The 18,796-nt window shown below is 37.3% G+C and overlaps 1 long non-coding RNA gene and 1 pseudogene across 1 annotated transcript in view; both read right to left on the reverse strand.

Annotated features, from left to right (window-relative positions):
- LOC142833777 (uncharacterized) overlaps positions 1–18,796 on the reverse strand; it is a 442,137-nt gene that overhangs the window by 116,190 nt on the left and 307,151 nt on the right. The window lies entirely within an intron of this gene.
- LOC142834193 (WD40 repeat-containing protein SMU1 pseudogene) lies at positions 17,252–18,774 on the reverse strand (annotated as a pseudogene).

Genomic DNA, 18,796 nt, shown 5'->3' on the forward strand with positions numbered 1-18,796 from the left:
TGCTTGCCTCTAGCAAGCAGAGTGCCACAAATGCTTTAAAGCCAGAGTTCAGGCTATACCTTACATTTTAAAATAAGTCTGACATGGGACAAAAGTCCTCTTTCCTCCTTTAAATAGCATGACCCTATTTCTAATATAAACAATTTGCAGTCAAGAATCATCAGTTATTTTTAAAATGAAGGAAGTCAACAAGAATTAACCTAATATGGTCAAATTTACAAACATATTTGATGGCTTGTTTTCAAATTTAGTATTTGCAATATGAAAACCAAAACAAATACAGTTTACATCCCCTCTGGCCAGGTAAGACGTTTCCTATCTCTGCTCCTCTGGTTCAGCAGACATTTCTAATTTTGACAAACTCCTCTTTTCTTTCTCTTTCTTTATTATTTCAGCCTCCCTCCTTTTTATTCTTTGCTTTTCAGATAACATAAACACTTTATTCAAAGTTCTTCTTGTGTTTTCTTCAGTAGTCTGGAATATTGTGTAGGTACAATACCTTAACAAAGAGTAGAAATATATACATATATATGTATATATATTTAAAAAATATGAAATTTAATAATTGATGACTAATAACCATAATCCAACAAAAGAGTGATGGAGGGAGGGCTCCTGCACCTCCCCTGCCCCTCCCCATTTTGCGGGCACCATACGTCCTTCTGGAGAGATTTCCCTTCTGGACAATAAGTCCAAGTCATGGGCTTGGGCTCTAAAGTCCTGAAAATTGTCCAATAAAATGCTCAAGGGGGTAGAGGTAGAGGCTGCTTGTCCCATTTCCTCTAGAATAATAAAGGACGTTAATAGACAAAAATAGATATCAGTGACACAGACAACCAGGTACTGGTATAGTGCGAGGAACAGAAACCAGATACATGTCGACGGCTTGTCTCACTGTAAGCGAGTTCCATTTTACAGGAGTAACCTGCTTTGCCCCAGTCCCCTACAGGTACAAGTGGATCAGAGACATCTCTCAATCTATGTGACACAAGGGTGAAAAGGCACCCACTTGGCACACTCGGGCCTCCAGATTCAGTTAGCTCAAGCTTCCCAGAGAAAGGAACACATGGAGCAGAACAGTGACAATCAGAACAATGACAAACCAAGACAAAGAGTGCTCACTCACAGGCTGAACTTCCAAACACTCAGTGTTTTGGGAGTATTAAGGGGACTTCCTCGACAATGCACTATATGTTAGGGTCCAAGAGAATTCCCACAAAATACCAGCATCCACATATGCAATTGGGAAGAGTATTTTTTACTATACAAACATATGGGGGGTTGCTCACCTGTACAAAATGGTAATGGCTCTGAGTGGAGCATGTGGGCTCCTTTTAAGCAGAGTCAAGGAGTATTTTAGGGACACTTTGGTTTACCCTATCTATGATTGGCTAAGCAAGCGTCAGTTACATTAGTACATTTCCGACTGTCCAGGGCTAGTGGGATGGCTACGGCTATAATTCTTTCATCTTAGGGCACGTTTGTACAATTCCCAGAATCTGTCCCTATTTGGTCATTGCCTTGATATGCTGCAGGGAATGGCCCAGGTTTGGTACCTGTTATCTCCTTCATCTCTGTGTCAGGAGTACTGAAGATTGATTGTCCATTGCTTGTGGTTCTTTCAGAAACCGCTTGCTAAGTATTGGGAAGCTGAAACTGAGACTTGGTCTCTGATAGAAGACTGAGCAGCCTGTTATGGCATCTGCTCGGGCCTTTCATGGGGATAGATGTGATCAATCCACGCACTTAGTTTTTCCAAATCCACAGTGCTTGGACTGATCACATGTGACTGAATTCATGTGTCAACAATGAATTTCTACTTAGAGTACACTCTCCCAACATTAACCAAAGATGAATAAAAAAACAAACACCTATATCACTTCTGCCAAGAGTCAAACAAAATCATGGAAAATAGGTTGGGAAGAACGTAAAGGCTAGAGGAAGGGAGTATTTCTTCCAAATGGAACACTGTCACATAAGGAATGCCTTGTACTATTAACGCTAAGGCAAAAAAAAAAAATATCAAAATCCTAAAAGCAAAATGAAATTTAGAGGTTTCAACAAGAGAGCAGAACTAAGATTCATGAAGCTTCTGAAATTTCTAGATTTGCAAAGTCCTTGTTCAAGGTTATATAAACAATAAAATTTACTGGGGAGAAGAGACTCCAGATGGTTGAGCTGCCTGCAAGTCATATAAGAAGGTACAATGATGCTTTTGTGTGAATTATTGCCTTTTCTAGGCTGGGTTTTCCATGATACAGCTGCCTTTGAGTCATCTGTGCCTCCACAAGCAAGCCTTTACCCACATTGTTGAAAGTAACCACACTAAACTCACTGGCCCACTAAGCTAGAATTGGGTAGAATTGTTACTTTGGTCCATTTTTGGTGTCCTATATCAGGTGAAAGTTACCCTTTACCATACCTTCCTAGGAAAGGTCACAAAATATTCAGTAAGTGCTATTTTATTCTTGATGATGTTTTCAATTCATCTGGTTACTATACCTATTTATATTTTGCCTCACCCACAAATCTTCACATATTAATAAAACGTTGGCAGAATAAATAATATCCTCAATAAGAATTTCAAAGAAGCTTAGACAGAGCTGATGGGGCCCACAGGGCCCTTGCTGACAGGAAGACATCCATGTTTACCCTGATGCTGTTCTGTTCAGGTGAGGGCTATCCAGGCACAGGCCAACTGGGGTCCTTTAGGCCCTGACTCCTGGAAAGACATCTGTGCGCCTACCAGGCACCAGCAGGTAAGGCCCATTAGGATGAACAAATGCGTGGTGGAGAAATGGGAGTAAAAGAGAAGTGGAATGGTTCATGTGCTGTGGAAAGAAGGAGACAAAGTAGATATAAATATTGTAACTATAGTTGTGTGGTATCTTCAGCAACAATATTGTCCCTAAACCATAGGCTACTTAACAAACACCAGAGAACCAAGCATGGAAATCGTCCTTTTGAAGTGTTAATCAGGGAAGCTCTAGATGTACCCTAAACAATATAGGCCATACTCATTGCTTCCAGAAAAGGAGATTTTTTAAAAAATAGTTATTTTTAGAATCAATCGATAAATCAAAGAAACAAAAGAAACCCCACTGAAGTTCAGGGTAATAAAATGACTTGTTGAAGAAAGCCAGGAACAGAAATATATATACTTGCTTGACTTTAGACTCAAAAGAATGTATTCACTGGGCAAAACCTCAAGTATACATATTTCTTTTTACTTTTTAAAGATTAAAGCAGACTCTTTCATTGTTAAATTGGTCTTGGTTCTTTAGACTTCCATCAAAATTAATAAAGGTCTTTTTCCTAATTGTACAATCAAAATAAATTCTGTCTATAAATTAGAAGGCAAGAAAATTGCAAGTTATTTGGGGTATTCTGATAATGTCCAGCAGTAAATTGTTTCCATATAAATTACATGCTTAATTAATCACTTTAAAAACCACCAATGTGTTTCCTTATAAATACAACTCTGCCTGCAATTCATAAAATGTAAAGACATATTAAATTGATAATCCCCAAACAACTGTGTTGCCCTTGGTAGATCCTGACTGGGCACTTTTATGAGAGTTCAGTAAACTCAGTAGCCCCCTTTCTTTTTGAGTTGCCCCTGGGTATCTGATTCAATAGAATTAAGCTCTCTCTTAAATTGCAATTAGATGAGGCAATAAAACTAGCTTGTGCACAAAAAACTGTTGGTGCTGAAAATATGGCTAGCTCAGGGAGTTTGAGACCCTGATGGAAAGAAAGCTTGAGGCAGTGAATTTTGGGAAAACTAGTCACACTGAAAATACAAATAACCCAACATCTCTGGTTGAAAACTTTTAAACACTCCCCACAAAAATGCATACTCTTTTGCTTAAAATATATAAAAATAAACATGAAAAGAATTAGCTGGTATGATCCTAATAACCAGATATCATATCTTATTTGAACACAATATTAAATGTTAGAAAAATTTGGAAGATTTGTTTAGATATTTTTATGAAAAAGTTTGATATTGCACAATTTTTAATAGTTGGATAATTTGTCATCTTTCAAACTCCCACATACAGGATGTCTCAATAAGCAAAAACGGATGCCTACAACAGCCTACATGTGGTCTACCTGCTGCAAACCCTTCTGCTAGGATTTCTAGAAGAGAAACTGTGACAGCAGAAAGTAACAGAAGTACTCTGCTAGATAATAGAGTTAGTTTGTGAACAAAAATTCAAAGTCTAAAATTTAAAAGAAGAAAGATTTTGCGAATGTTTTAATCCAGAAGCCTCCATATGGTGTCCCATCCTACGCAGGGGGAGCAGTCTCCAGCGAGTCCTCCTGCGCAGCCAGTGTTAGCTGGATGAAAAGAGGCCCAGCAGAGCAAGGCTCATCAGCTAGCACAGCTTGGCTTTAGCTGCTAATCCTTGCAGCTGGAGCTGAAGGACTTGCTTTTTCAAACAAAGGAAAATCAAGTCAAAGCTCTCTGAGTTGATCTAATTTGTGGAACGTCTGACCCAAGGTGTCTACTGAATATCATGGGGCCCAGGTGGACTTCCTATTTAGCTAAAATAAAGCATAAGAGTCAACCTGAGAAGGGAATCTACCAGAGTTATTTCCAGAGTTAGATCCAAACAGAAATCAAAACAAAATTGAGTATCCTCCACCAACGTGCTTTTGTGGATACTGTGCAGTTGACTTTCTTTTCTGGCCTCAGTGCTAAGAGAGAGGGTACATCATGGAAGATTCACTTTTAGCTCTGATTCTCCCTCCAATGGCATGATATGAACTATTACAAGTTTGAGGTCACAAAGCTGCCATGGCTTTAACTTGATTGGGAACTTTCTGACTGATTCTAGCAGTTTTGGAGATACAGCTCATTGCAAGCTACCTAAAAGCCAAAAAACTCTCCTTCCAGTAAACTGTGCCAAGAGCCCTAAAGCTATGGGAAAATGTGGAAAGAGGAAAATCCTGAAACAAATCATAATGAATATATTTTCATTTTTGCTTAACCAACTTTTTTTATAACATGAATTTTTTTTGTATTTCAGATTTATATGTAATGTTACTTCATGAGATTCAGATTATCTTTGAATGTGTGTCTATTAACATGATATGAGAGGCATGCAAGATTTCATATTGAGTGCATTTGAATATAATACCACTAGAAATGAATCTGTACTTTCAAAATTTATGCAGTAAAAAAAATCAACCTTTGGGGAGGTAGTCACATTGAACATATTGCATTAATTTTTTGTAGAATTCTTTCAAGCTAATTAACAACTTTTCTTTGCAAATACAAATTGTGTTGTGGTGGCAGTCCTATCTCATTATGAACCTTCTGGGTTCCATACATATAAGGGTATCTCCATATTTACACATACATATTTACACATGTGTAAATATGTAGGTAGATATAGATAGAAGGGTACATATGTACACATACATAGAGATACTCTTCTATCTATCTATCTATCTATCTATCTATCTATCTATCTATCTATCTATCATCTATCTATTTATCTATCTATATATATGGAGATAAAACCTGCTTCATTTCTTCCACTTCTCGGAAATGGTAATATGGACAAATTTACAGAGAATTTTGCATTCGTTCTTGGAGCAATTCTCTGGAATTTATCTGGTTGTTGATTACTTTCCAAAAGAATTTCTGCAAAGGTAATATGTCCTAGGTTTGTGTAGAGACCAGTTAAGCCCACATGCCCAGGTACAGACATGAGGATAAGTGATACGAATGTTTCTGCCATATCTTATTTAGCACTTAGATCTAGAACTTTCCTCATGAAGGCTGCTTGCAATGTGTCCCAAAAGTTTTATTATATTGTTTTCATTTAGTTTTAGAAATTTATTTTTTTTCTTTGGTATATTCACTCTCTGGTAATGTGGTATTTAATGTCCACAAGTTTATGTAGTTACTAATACTCATTTGCTGTTGATTTTAAGTTTTATTGCATTGTGGTCATATAGGATGTATAGATTTATTTAATACTTTTTTCTTTTCTATAGTAATTACATTTATTTTACATCCCAACTGCAGTTTCCCCTCCATGCTCTTCCCATTTCTTCCCCCTACATCCTCCCAGCCCCCCAACCCAACCTGTTTCTGTTTAGAAAGGGGCAGGCCTTCTGTGGGAGTCAATAAAGCATGGCACATCAGCATTACTTAACTTCTTTTTAATTTTTTGAAGTTTGTTTTTTGTTTCCGTGTATGATCTATTTTGTGTTTCAGCACATTTTCTAGTATTTGGTTGGGATATTCTGTAGATATTTTTAGATACATTTGATGTATGATGCTGTTTAATGGCAATGCTTTTCTGTTTATTATTTTTGTCCAGATGACCTGTCTAATGGACAAAGTGGGATACTGAAATTACCTATCATTTTTTTTTAGGATAATATCTTTCTTAAAGCATAGCAGCATGCATTTTATAAAATTATGCCCAGCAATGTTTGCAGCATTATGTTAACGATTATAATGTCTTTTTTATAAATTGTTCCCTGGGTCAGAATCAAGTGTCTTTACAGTAATGTTCGTATGAGAGATGCTTTGCCTATATTTAGGATAATAATAACTAATTCCTGGTCCTATTTGTCATTAGTACTTTTCTCCAGCCTTTCATTCTAAAATAGTACCTATCCTTGCACAACTAAGATGAATTCCTTTATAACATATAGATTTTTTTAAAATTAATCTGTTCAGCTTACTTGTGTCCTTTGATTGGAGATTTAGGGCATTACTATTTAAAGCTATTATAGAAAGCTGTTTCTTTTGTGTTGTTATTTTGCTGTTTTTTTTCTTTGCTTGCATTCTTAGTCCCATTGTCAGTATTTATAGCTTTCCTTATTTTCTTTTCATAGATTCTTGACTATGTTGGGTTTATTTCAAAGTATTACTCTCAATGTTTTCTGTTAGGGCTGGCTTGTTGGAAATGAATTCTTTCAGCCTCTTCATATTGTAGAAAAATTTCTTATTCCTAAAATTGTGGTTGATCGTCTTGCTGGGTAAAGTATTCTTGACTTTTTCTCCATGGGAGAACTGTGCTTTTTGAAGGGAAGGGAAGAGAAAGTAGATAGGAGAGAGAGGGGAGGTGGGGGAGAGGTATTGGGAGGAGAAGGGGAAGGGAGGGAAAACTGATCTGGCTGGGAAAATGAATTAACTGACTAATTAATAAAAGAATGAAAATTAATAAAAGTAAGCTGTTATTCCGAATGACCTGTCATTTCTCTTTATACTTCAATATCTTTTTTTTTTTTTTTTTGATTTTTCGAGACAGGGTTTCTCCATAGCTTTTTTGGTTCCTGTCCTGGAACTAGCTGTTGTAGACCAGGCTGGCCTCGAACTCACAGAGATCCGCCTGCCTCTGCCTCCCAAGCGCTGGGATTAAAGGCATGCGCCACCACTGCCAGGCTCAATATCTTCTCTTTATTCAGTATATTTAAGGTTTTAATTTTAACATGCTGTGGGATTTTTTTTTCTGGTCCTATCTGTTTCCTGTTCTGTATACTTCTCGTGTCTTTTCTTTATTTCTGGAAATCTTTTATGATCCTGTTGAAAATATGTTCTTTGTCATTTACCTGGGATTCTCTTTGTTCATCTATGCCTATAATTAATAGATTTTTGTCTTTCGGGGTTTATCACAGTTTTGCATGCATTTTTCTTATTTTTTATGCTCTTTGCTTGAGTAGTCCAGTTCCTCTATTTCTTCTTCAAGCTCTGATATTACTATTTCTTCTTGATCCGTTCTACTCATAACACTTCCCCCGAGCTTTCCAATTATGTTATTCAGGTTTTTCATTCAATCTTTACCTCATCTTGACTTTCCTACTGTAGTTCTCTCTCTTTACTGAACTAATTTTTCAGATCCTGATTTTTCTTTGTTGTTTCATCCAGCTGTATATTAGCAGTTGCTTGAACTTCAATCAGGAGTTCATTCCTATCCTCTTCAAGTTCACTGAGGTATTTGTTTAACTACTTAACTCCTTTAATCATGTTTTAGATTGTTCTTTTAAATCATTGGGGTTCATTTAGGTGATTCTCACTTGGGAACATTTCTATAGGACTTGGGGTTTCTGAGGAGAAATATATTGTCTTTGCCTTTCACATTGTTTCTGAGGAGAAATATGTTGTCTTTGCCTTTCATATTGTTTGCATTTTTTTCAATGTGACCCAGGCATGTGGACTTCCTTTGATGGTTGTTTTTCTGATGAAAGGTTTAGTTTGTGTCTGTTAAGTATAAGTTTAACTTTGTTTTCATTGTTGCCCAAGCTATGTTGGTTTCACATTAGGTATGAAGTGGATCAAGTTAAATCACTCAGATAATCAGGACTGATTTTTGTTGTTATTGCTGGGTGGTTGTGGATAATTCCAATTCGGTGCTTACCCAGGAAGCACAAAACTAAGACAAAGGAGTAGTTCCACCTTAGCTAGTTTGAGATAGAAGGTATGCTATTGTGAGCTAAGCTTGAAAGTGCTAAGATGGAAGAGGTGGGCTGATTTTTTGAGTATGCATGGACCTAGGAAAGATCATAGGTTGTGTTTCCAAGGTTCGGGCTAGAGTTAAGAGTAGTGCACATAAATAATGGAGTTCACCATAGGATAAGTCTAGAGAACTATGCCAGAACCACTGTGCTGATTCCTGATAAACATTTATATCCATCAGAATCAGTATAGGTATTTTTATAAGTCTTTTTTCTCGGCCATTTCTTTTCTCTCTAAGCCTGTTAACCACTTTTCTCCCATATTTCCATCTGTTAGTGTTAGTTCCAATTTATGTTTTCCATAAAAAAATTGGGTAAACCTTACCGATAAAAGGACCTTTTAATATAATGTCTTCTTTAGAGATCTAAAACTTTAGAAGCATAGTATCTAACTGACCCCAACATTTGCATTTACATACTCATAAATTAGTTAAAACTCTCTGATCTCAGCAGAGAAGTTGTTTCTCTATGTAGAGAACGTTAGTCAAATGCAGAAACATACAACTAGTCAAAGTGCAGAGAATAAGTATCTGAGAAGTGCTCAGCCATGAACAGTTATATCACATTTCCTGCTCCTCACCCTCAGGCTCTGGGCTCATCATGGAAGGAGTGGGAAGGGCTGTAGGAATGAGAGGATCAGTAGGACTGGAATAAAATAGTGTCTGTCATGACAGAACTGTTGTTGCCCAAACAAGATCCACAAGAGATCAAATTTGTCAACATTTGAACATAGTTGGTCTGTAGAGTGTGCGCCACAGAGAGAATCACAACTCCTACCCTTAGCTGCAGAGCTACTGGCAGTTGATGGCTCCTGTGGGATGGATGGAGAGTTCATTTTCTTTAAGGGTATAGTCTATTGTAGGGTGATCACACTCATAGTTAAGCCTCACACTAGTGCATGAGTGTAACCCGAAGTGGTTGTGGGGATAGGGATGGCCTGAGAGGAGTTAAAGGAAGCAACTGGGTTAATAGGATGAAAGTACATTGTGTGTGAATATGGAATTCTGAAGCAATTACTGAAATCATAATTAAATTTTATGGACACATATATGAATAGGAAAATATTCTGTATAGGATATTCACATAAGTCTAATGGTTTCCAGATTGTTCTTACAGTTTAGACATTCAAGGTTTGTAAGGTAAAATGATGTTTTCTCTCAAAAAGAGGCAGCCATATCTATATTACTTTCTTCTTAGATTGTTATCTTGGTAAATTTATATCTTAAGTGCTCCCAAAGGTCCATAATTTAAGTTTATGTCCCTAGAATGCCACTATTGGGAGGAGGTGAAATCTAAAAGATAGAGCCGAGTGGAATGACTATTTTATGCATGTAATAGAACTGCTTTCAAAAGTGCTATTGTAACCGAGTCTTTGTTCTCAGAAGGGCGGTCAAAATAATCTGAAGTGTGTCATTCAAATCTACTTTTTTCAGTATGATTTTAAAGATTTGTTACAAGTTGTAAGTTCTATTGATTTGCAGAGTAAAAGACAGAGCTATTCTACTAAAAACTCTAGAAAGTAAGATGGTTTAGTGGGTATGGATGCTTTCTGCCAAATCTGATGACCCGAGTTTAATCCTTGGAAACCATATGGCAAAAACAAACAAACAAAATACAAACAAGCAAAAAGCTTCCACAATTTATCTTTTTTTCCATTTATTTATTTATTAAAGATTTCTGTTTCTTCCCCGCCACCACCTCCCATTTCCTTCCCCCTCCCCCAATCAAGTTCCCCTCCCTTGTCAGCCCATAGAGCTATCAGGGTTCCCTGTCCTGTGGGAAGTACAAGGACCACCCACCTCCATCCAGTTCTAGTAAGGTAAGCGAGCATCCAAACTGCCTAGGCTCCCACAAAGCCAGTACGTGCAGTAGGATCAAAACCCCACTGCCATTGTTCTTGAGTTTTCGATAAAGGAGCTAAAAGTATACAATGGAAAAAAGAGAGCATCTTCAACAAATTGTGCTGGCAAAACTGGATGTCAACCTGTAGAAGAATGAAAATAGATCCATATCTATCGTCATGTACAAAACTCAAGTCCAAATAGATTAAAGACCTCAATATCAGTCCGAACACACTGAACCTGATAGAAGAGAAAGTGGGAAGTACTCTACAACACATTAGACCGCTTCCTACGTATAACCCCAGCAGCATAGACATTAAGGGCCTCATTAAATAAATGGGACCTCCTGAGACTGAGAAGCTTCTGTAAAGCAAAAGACACTGTCACAATTTATCTTTTAACATCCATACACGTATCATGGAATGCACACACGTACCCTTGTGTATAAGCACATACACTTATACATAAGGAATAATGATAATAATAAAAATAACAACAACAACAACAACAGAGGCTGTACTACTTAATAGCTCTTTTCACAGAATAGAGGATTGACTGTAATTTGTTCTTATTACAGATCATAATTTTTTATCTTGAGAGATCAAGGTTGGTGTTAGAGGGAAGTTATTAGAGAGGACTGGATTGTGTATACCTACAATATCTCCTGTGTGGCCACCTGAAAATATTTGAATTACTAGGAGACTATTTTCTGGATCAGCTATCCTTATTTAAGCAAGAGAAACAGAAGTTTACACATTGACACTTTAACTATTTTGAATCTTAGACATAGAACATCAAGGTCAATTTATGTTTTCAAAATAAGTGCAACATGTTTTTGGCTATCTTGTTAGATCAAAGATAGAAGACAGCTCTTGAACCTAGAACATTAAAAATGGCAAAATTTAGCTTTTCTTGATTGCAAGCTAGTGACCAGCAGTCTACTTGTTGACTATGAACAATAGGGCAAAGGAGTATGATATCACTGAGCTTCCTATGCTGCTGCTTCTAAACCAGGACGTGAAGAGGGTTTAGCTTATGGCTCTTCCCTCTGTTTCTCCTACCTCCTATTCCCCACTCCTGTTCCTCATCAAAATCTTTTAACCAGGTGTCCACCAGACACCTTAAGAAACAGAGCTCTCAACAAGCATCTGTTTTCTGTCATCCCAGCTGATAGTTTATTTTCAGAATCCTGGAATTTCTGCTCTTGCTTAATCTTTTATATGGGAGCAAAACATATGAGGCAGGAGCAGGAAGCAAAGTTTGCAAATTCTTTTGGATCCTGTCCTAAGTTTTGCCATTCTAAAGTGTGTGTATGTTGGAAGGGGGACAGGCAGGGGCAGTTGTCAAGCTTCAATCTGTGACCCTATGTGCCAAATTCCCTGGAATTTTCAGCTAAAATATAACTTCTCAAGTCTCTAAAAGTGGCTGAAAGATGAAGCCGAGTAGAACTCACAAAGAATTTGCCTGTTTTAAAATGAATCAGTGTTTTGAAACAAAATATAGAAAATCAGAACCAGACAATAGTGAAAATGTAGGAAGCATGGACAAGTTTAAAATTAACTGCAGAATTTTAGTTTCTTCTGCAAGTTAGTTTTCCGAAAGCCATAATTATTCAGAGAATATACAATAGGTGAAAGACTTATTGTCAAGTAAGCATATTTCTCTTCAAACATGTGATCAATTTATTATATGTTCTCCACAATATACATTTTTATCTTTCTTCTCCCCTTCCTGTGAATGTTGTTGATAGGAATTGCAGCGGGAAAAAAAAACTAACAATATAACATAGGCTTTGATAGTAGAAGATCCAGGTTTCAACATAATTATAGACAGAACTTTGATCATTCATAGCCTCCATTTTCTCATCCACAAGATTGAAATTATAACCACTATTATATATCTCCTAGGATTTCCGCGAGAATCAAAACATGTCTTATATCAAAGACCCATTGACAAAACTAGTCAGATTGCCAGCCGTTATTTCTTCTTTATTGGAAAGTCCTAAGGTAACTGATACTTAGTCTGATGATTAAAACTTGAAAGCTATTTCTATCCTCTGAAAGGCAGAATTTAGAGCAGGATTGCAGTGAGTCTATTGGGCTTTACTTTCTGATATGATCTCATGGATTCTGCTTCTGGATTTTAGGTTAAACCACAGTGGAAACACCACTGTTCTACTCTTTTTAGTCCTATAGCATGGCGTGTTTACAAATAAAGCCCAGATAACCCCTTGATGGCAGTTGGACTATTCCCTGCCCAAGTGAAAGATGTTCTCATTTGTTCTATCTCCTGCCTTTTGAAAACTTAACTATTTTTGGCTACTTGGCCTTACAGGCCTTTGATCAGAAAAAATTTCTGTGACATATCAATTACTAGATTGACCATTAGATTGGCCATTAAGTTGCTTAGTGTCCAGAACATACTAACTCTTAGTTTGTTTCTTCATCTGCAAAATGGTGAGAATACTAGTCGATCATGTGACAAAATTATTAGGAACAGTGAAGATGTATTGAATGTAGTTATGTTCAACACCTGCTCATTTCAGTTTAAAAATATTAAGCCTTTACTTAATATTTTTTCATCCATTTTAAAATTCTGTTTCACTTGATACAGGTTATGCTTGTCTTCTTAGCTAATGAGTGTTTTGTGACTCATTATGTCTGTAGACTCGTCCACAACTAGATTATAAATTTGTCAGCTGCTACAAATATGCTTGCCCTAGATTTCTCTGATCTCTCCTCCCCACACTAGCTCTTCTTCCTGCTTCTCATTGATTGGTTTCTTTCATTTTCTCTCTCTCTTTCTTTTTCAAGACAGTGTTTCTCTTTGTATGTCTTGGAACTCACTCTGTAGACCATGCTGGCCTCTTCCTCTGCCTCCCCAGTGCTGGAATTAAAGGTGTGTGTCACTGCTAGTAATTGACTGTATTTATTTATTTTAAATTTACCTACCAGATCCAGTTTCCCCGCATTCCCCTTCTCCCAACTCCTATCTACCTCCATCCCCCAATCCACTCCTCAGAAGTGGTAAGGTCATTATCGGGGTGTCAACATAGACTAGTATACCATGTTGAGGTAAGACCAATCCCCTCTTCACTGTATCAAGGCTGAGCTTCATAGCCCTCCATAGGGAATGGGCTCCAAAAGTCAGTTCATGCACCCAGGGTAAGTCCTGGTCCCATTGCCAGCTCCTCCCCAAACAGATCAAGGCACATAACTGTTACCCACATTCAGAGGGCTTAGTTTGGTCCCATTCAGAATCCTCAGCTCAGTTCAGAGTTTGTAAACTCACAATAGCTCAGGTCATCTGTCATCTGTCTGTGGTTTTTTTCCAAACATGATCTTGACCCAACTTGTTCCTATGATTTCTCCTCCCTCTCTTCAACTAAGCTCCAGGAGCTCACCCAAGTGCTTGGTTTGGATCCATTGCATCTGCTTCCTTCAGTTATTGGATTAAGGTTCTATGGTGACAATTAGGGTAGTCACTAATCTGATTATAGGGGAGGTTAGTTCAAACACTCTCTCCACTATTGCTAGGAATATTATCTGGGGTTATCTTTGTGTATTCCTGTGAATTCCCTAGCACCTGATTTCTTGCCAACCCCATAATGGATCCCTCTATTAAGATACCTTCTCCCAACTCAGCCATTTTGAACTCTCATGTTCCTATGCCTCATACCCTCCCTTTTACTCCCTTTCCCAATTTTCCCAGGAGATCTTAAATATTTCCCTTTCCTGGAGCCTTCCATGTTTGTCCCTCTTGGGGTCTACCTTTTTACCTAGCTTTTTGGTGGTTGTGGATTTTAGCCTGGTTATTCTTTGTTTTGCATCTAATATCCACTTATGAGTGAGTACATACCATGTTTGTCTTTCTGGGTCTGGGTTACCTCACTCAGGATGTTTTTTTTTTTCTATTTCCATCCATTTTCCTCAAATTTCAAGATTTCATTTTTTTAAACCTCTGAGTAACACTCTATTGTGTAAATGTACCACATTTCCTTTATCCATTCTTTGGTTGAGGGGCATCTAGGTAGTTTCCAGGTTCTGATTATTACAAATAGTGATGCTATAAACATAACTGAGCAAATGTCTTTGTGGTATGATTCTGCATTCTTTAGGTATATACCCAGGAGTGGTATTGCTGGGTCTTGAGGTAGATTGATTTCCAATTTCTGAGAAACTTCCATACTGATTTCCAAAGTGGCTGTACAAGTTTGTACTCCCACCAGCAGTGGAGGAGTACTCCCCTTACTCCAAATCCTCTCCAGCATAAACTGTCAATTGATTGGCTTCTTAATCTTCATTTTAATGGTCCTGTTACACAGGGTGATCATGTTAGCTTCTTCTATCACTCTTAGAAATCAATACAGTCTTGGACTAAGAAAGGAGATATTAGTAGAAAAGGGAAATAAAATAAAGGAAAGAAACTGATGGATGGCTGTGGCCCCTTTGAAGGCAATATCTGATCAGAGAATGTCTAAAATGCATGCCTGATACTAGGTCCTCTGACGGATTCCCCAGATTCTTCATGGAAAGAGATTTCTCTGGGAAGTCTGTTTGTATGTCAAAATACGAGTGGCAGTTATCATTTCTTCCTGCCTAGCTCTTCAATTTCCAGCCAGGCCTGTGCTCCATTGGATATTTTTCTGCTCTGCACTTTTGCTTGTATGACATATTAACTCGAGTTGAATATAGCACTTCACCTACCCATCCAAACTTCTTAACCATAGACAATCTTGAAGAATAGTGTTAATTTACAATAGAACAAAATTTTGAATACAGATTAATGTAGTCAATAAGGTATTATTTGTATAAATGTTCAGCTAAGGAAAATTTTATTATTCTGTTCTTAAAGATAAATGTATAGTCTCCTTTAGATGGACAGAAATAATCATTGGGGTTTAGTCTAATTCCTTGAACTCTGGGAGAGCCTTTACAACATCAACACGATCAAGAAAGTCTACTACTTTTTCTGCATAGCAAATTTAAGTTTTGTAAGTTTTGTACTCATTATATTTCTATCCTTTTAGTATAAATACTCAATGGTTGGATCTTGAGATAAACAAGGACTCATGGTGGTAGATTTTCCTGGCTGTCAGCATCAGGCCCCTTTAATGACAGAATGGGTTTGGGAGGGTTAATATCAATACTCAAATACTACAGAAATAGAGAAAGAATAATTACCATAGAGCTCCAGGCTTTATACTCTGGGATAAAAGAAGCAAAGCCCCGAGGGGCCTCCTAAAGGAAGAGTCAGAAATACAAGTAGATGCACTTGCTGAGGGAAGGCTCAGAGCTCTTTCAGGAATGCTGGAAGCAGTGCAGTGACCTATTTTTTCCATCCTGGTTTAGACCTGATCAGGGCCTTGAAGTTCCCTAACTTAAATCTACTTGCAACTTGATTTTCAGGAAAGAAGAGAGAAAGAGATAGAGAGCAAGGAAAGAAAGGAGGGAAGGAGGAAGTGAAAGAGATTACACATATGCATATAGAAGAGTGCATTCTACACTTCTCTAAAGGCTACGTTTCATCCTCTTCATTCTGCCATTATGATGTTATGTATTTTGTTAATAGTACTTCCATTTCAAAGTATTTTTATCCTCTCAATCATGCCTATGGAGGAAACATGTTAAATACGGTTTTTGGCTAATTATGGCTTACCACATATACATATAGACAAAAATATATAAAACTTTCAAATATACTTGCATGCTACTTCTTGTTGCTGTTGTGAAAATTATGGTTCTTTTGTATCGGAGCCGAGCTTTGAAAAAAAATACTACTTATTATGTTAGGGGCATGGGAATCGGAAAATGTAGTAAAGAATGAGAAGTTGCGAACAAAAATAATAAAACAGAAACATAGGATAGTATTGGGAGGGAGTTCCAGTGAATACAGAAATCGCCTGTTTTAATTTCCCATACACTTTTATACTCAATATAAAAGGGGGAAGAAGGCATCTTTAACATGATACAAAGGACAGTTTGAACAGTTAATTGCTTCAAAACATTGAGACATCAAGTCATTAACATTCTGTTGTTTAGGCAGTGAAGCCATCCTAGACTAAGTATCCTATAGGCAGCCGCTTCCCAGGTTAAACCTCCGATTACAAAAGAAGAAGCAGAAGTATGGTTGCATATCTTGACCGTTTGACAGGATGTAGTGAATCTACCTGTATGGGTCATTCAATTATCTTCCCTGTCCCTTACTCTATACCTTACCTCTGTGGTTATATCATTTGTAACCTGCTTATAAATGACTTTACTGCTAATGTCTACATATAAGTGCATACGTACCAGATTTGTCTTTTGGGGTCTGGAATAACTCATTCAAGATTTATTTTCTAGCTCTATGAACTTGGGAATTTTGTGTTTTAATTTTATTAAAGAGGTATAAGTTTATTAAAATCTTTAAAAAAACCCAGAGCTACGGAATATTGCAGAGTGACTTATTTACAAGTTTTATGCTAGGATTAAGATTTTAATTAGCTTTTCAAATAAAAACTTTTTCTTCTAGAAATATCAATATTTCAAATATTTTGGTATAAGATCAATGGCAACATTTAAATGAATGACCCAGTTAGAAGCAGATTACCTAATTCTTTTTAAATGCTTTGAATGGAAGCCAGGATGCCTTGGCTCATGCTGTTAATCCCAACAGTTGAGAATTAGTTGGACCTTTTTGAATTGGAGGCCACCCTGCCCTAAAGAGAGATTTTCAGGACAGCTAGAGCTACATAGGGAATCCTTCTCTCAAGGGAAAAAGATGCCTTAAATGGTAACTATTGTTTAAACATAAATTATCACAAAATTACTCTTCTGGCATTTTCAGACAATATCTTTTCTTACAAAGGCAGACATGAAAAACTAAAACAACACAGGAACATTTCTCCATTTAAATACATGCTCCCATGTATTGTAAAGCTTGAGTTAGGGTTTCCAGAGCTTCAGGAGTTCATCTTCACCCTAGGTGGTAATCAATTTCTGATGTGGGTGATGTGCAATTTCACATCATTCTCATGAACCATTAGAATTTTCTCCAGGTTTCCAGTGACTGTGCTGAAGCAGTAGAGCACAATGTCCTCTTTGATACAGTAGATTGACTCACCATGGGGGAGAGGGCACATCAAATGAAGTCACCACCTTCTTTATTACCAGAACTAAATCTCTGACAGTCTGCCCCTGCATGTTCATGATGATCACTGTGTTTTATCGGTTGCACGAAATGAAGAGCTATGGATTTTTTGGAAGCACAGTCATGCTACTGATAGTAATATCTGTCCCTGTAGCACTATACAGAGATTTAAAGGTATTTGAACATTCTGTGCTCTTCATAGTCCATACCTTCACAGTGCCACTAGAAGACGCACTAATAATGTAGAGTCCACCTTGTATAAACGTTGCCTCATTAACAAAGAAGAAATTAATTCAAATTCCTTTGGTGTTTTCTCAGATGTTAAGCCATAAATTCTTTTTCTTTGATCAAAAGATGCACTAAGGATCTCACTGCTTTACTTAGAAAAGCTTAGACAGGTGACACTTTTACTATCTGACCTTTCAAATCTTGTTAAACTCTGTCCATCCTGACTCTTCCACACCTGATAATTCAATCTTGGGCTCTAGGTGCTAACATTTCAGTATCTCTGCTGAAACACATACAGAGAAGAGAATAATCAATCATCATGAAGTTACCTGGGACTGATACTTAAGATCCTTCCTGATATTTTCAGGAGTGAAGTTCGCCATTTCATTACATCCATCAACAGATCCAGTGATGAGATACTGGCCATTTTGAGGGAACTGAGCACACTCCACATGGCATTTCTGACCAATTTTAATATTCCTCCTCAGTTGTGTGGTAAACTCTTCTTCTTTCACGTGTTTGACAGCTGTTTTGTCTCAAAACACATCTATGGTCACACCAGGAGGAACCATTTCCTGGTTCCACTTCAACACCTGTCCCAACAATGCCATGAGGCAAGATGGAGGCACCACACTGACTTTCCCAGTTAATGCTGGGCAATTACTATTCCCTTTTTCTCTTGGCTACTTTCATCTGGATATACCTCACCAAAATTAGCAGGACCAGGCTAGAAGGTTTTCCCAAAGAATACAGCCCTCTAGTTGTGTTAGCTTTAACATAATGATGGGGACTGTCTACCTCAGTGGCCTGGAAATACTCAATTCACAAAACTTTATCAATTCCTGAACAACCTGTTCATAGATATCGACAAAGATCTTGTCTGGAAATTCCAGAGTCCATAGTTTGTAAAACAGTATCCTAATGGCCACTATTAATATCATCCACAAAACATCCAATTCTATCCACAATATTCAAAGAGACACTCCTATAAGATAGTCTCCTATAAGATAGACAACACCCTATGGAAACTGTTCTTCAAGTACTGCATAATAAAATGAATTACATTAGAAGACTTGATTTCAATAAACATAGAGTTATGACTCCAGGTCCAG

This window comes from Microtus pennsylvanicus, chromosome 13 (assembly GCF_037038515.1).
Source record: "Microtus pennsylvanicus isolate mMicPen1 chromosome 13, mMicPen1.hap1, whole genome shotgun sequence".
In the NCBI taxonomy this organism is placed as follows: Eukaryota; Metazoa; Chordata; class Mammalia; order Rodentia; family Cricetidae; genus Microtus; species Microtus pennsylvanicus.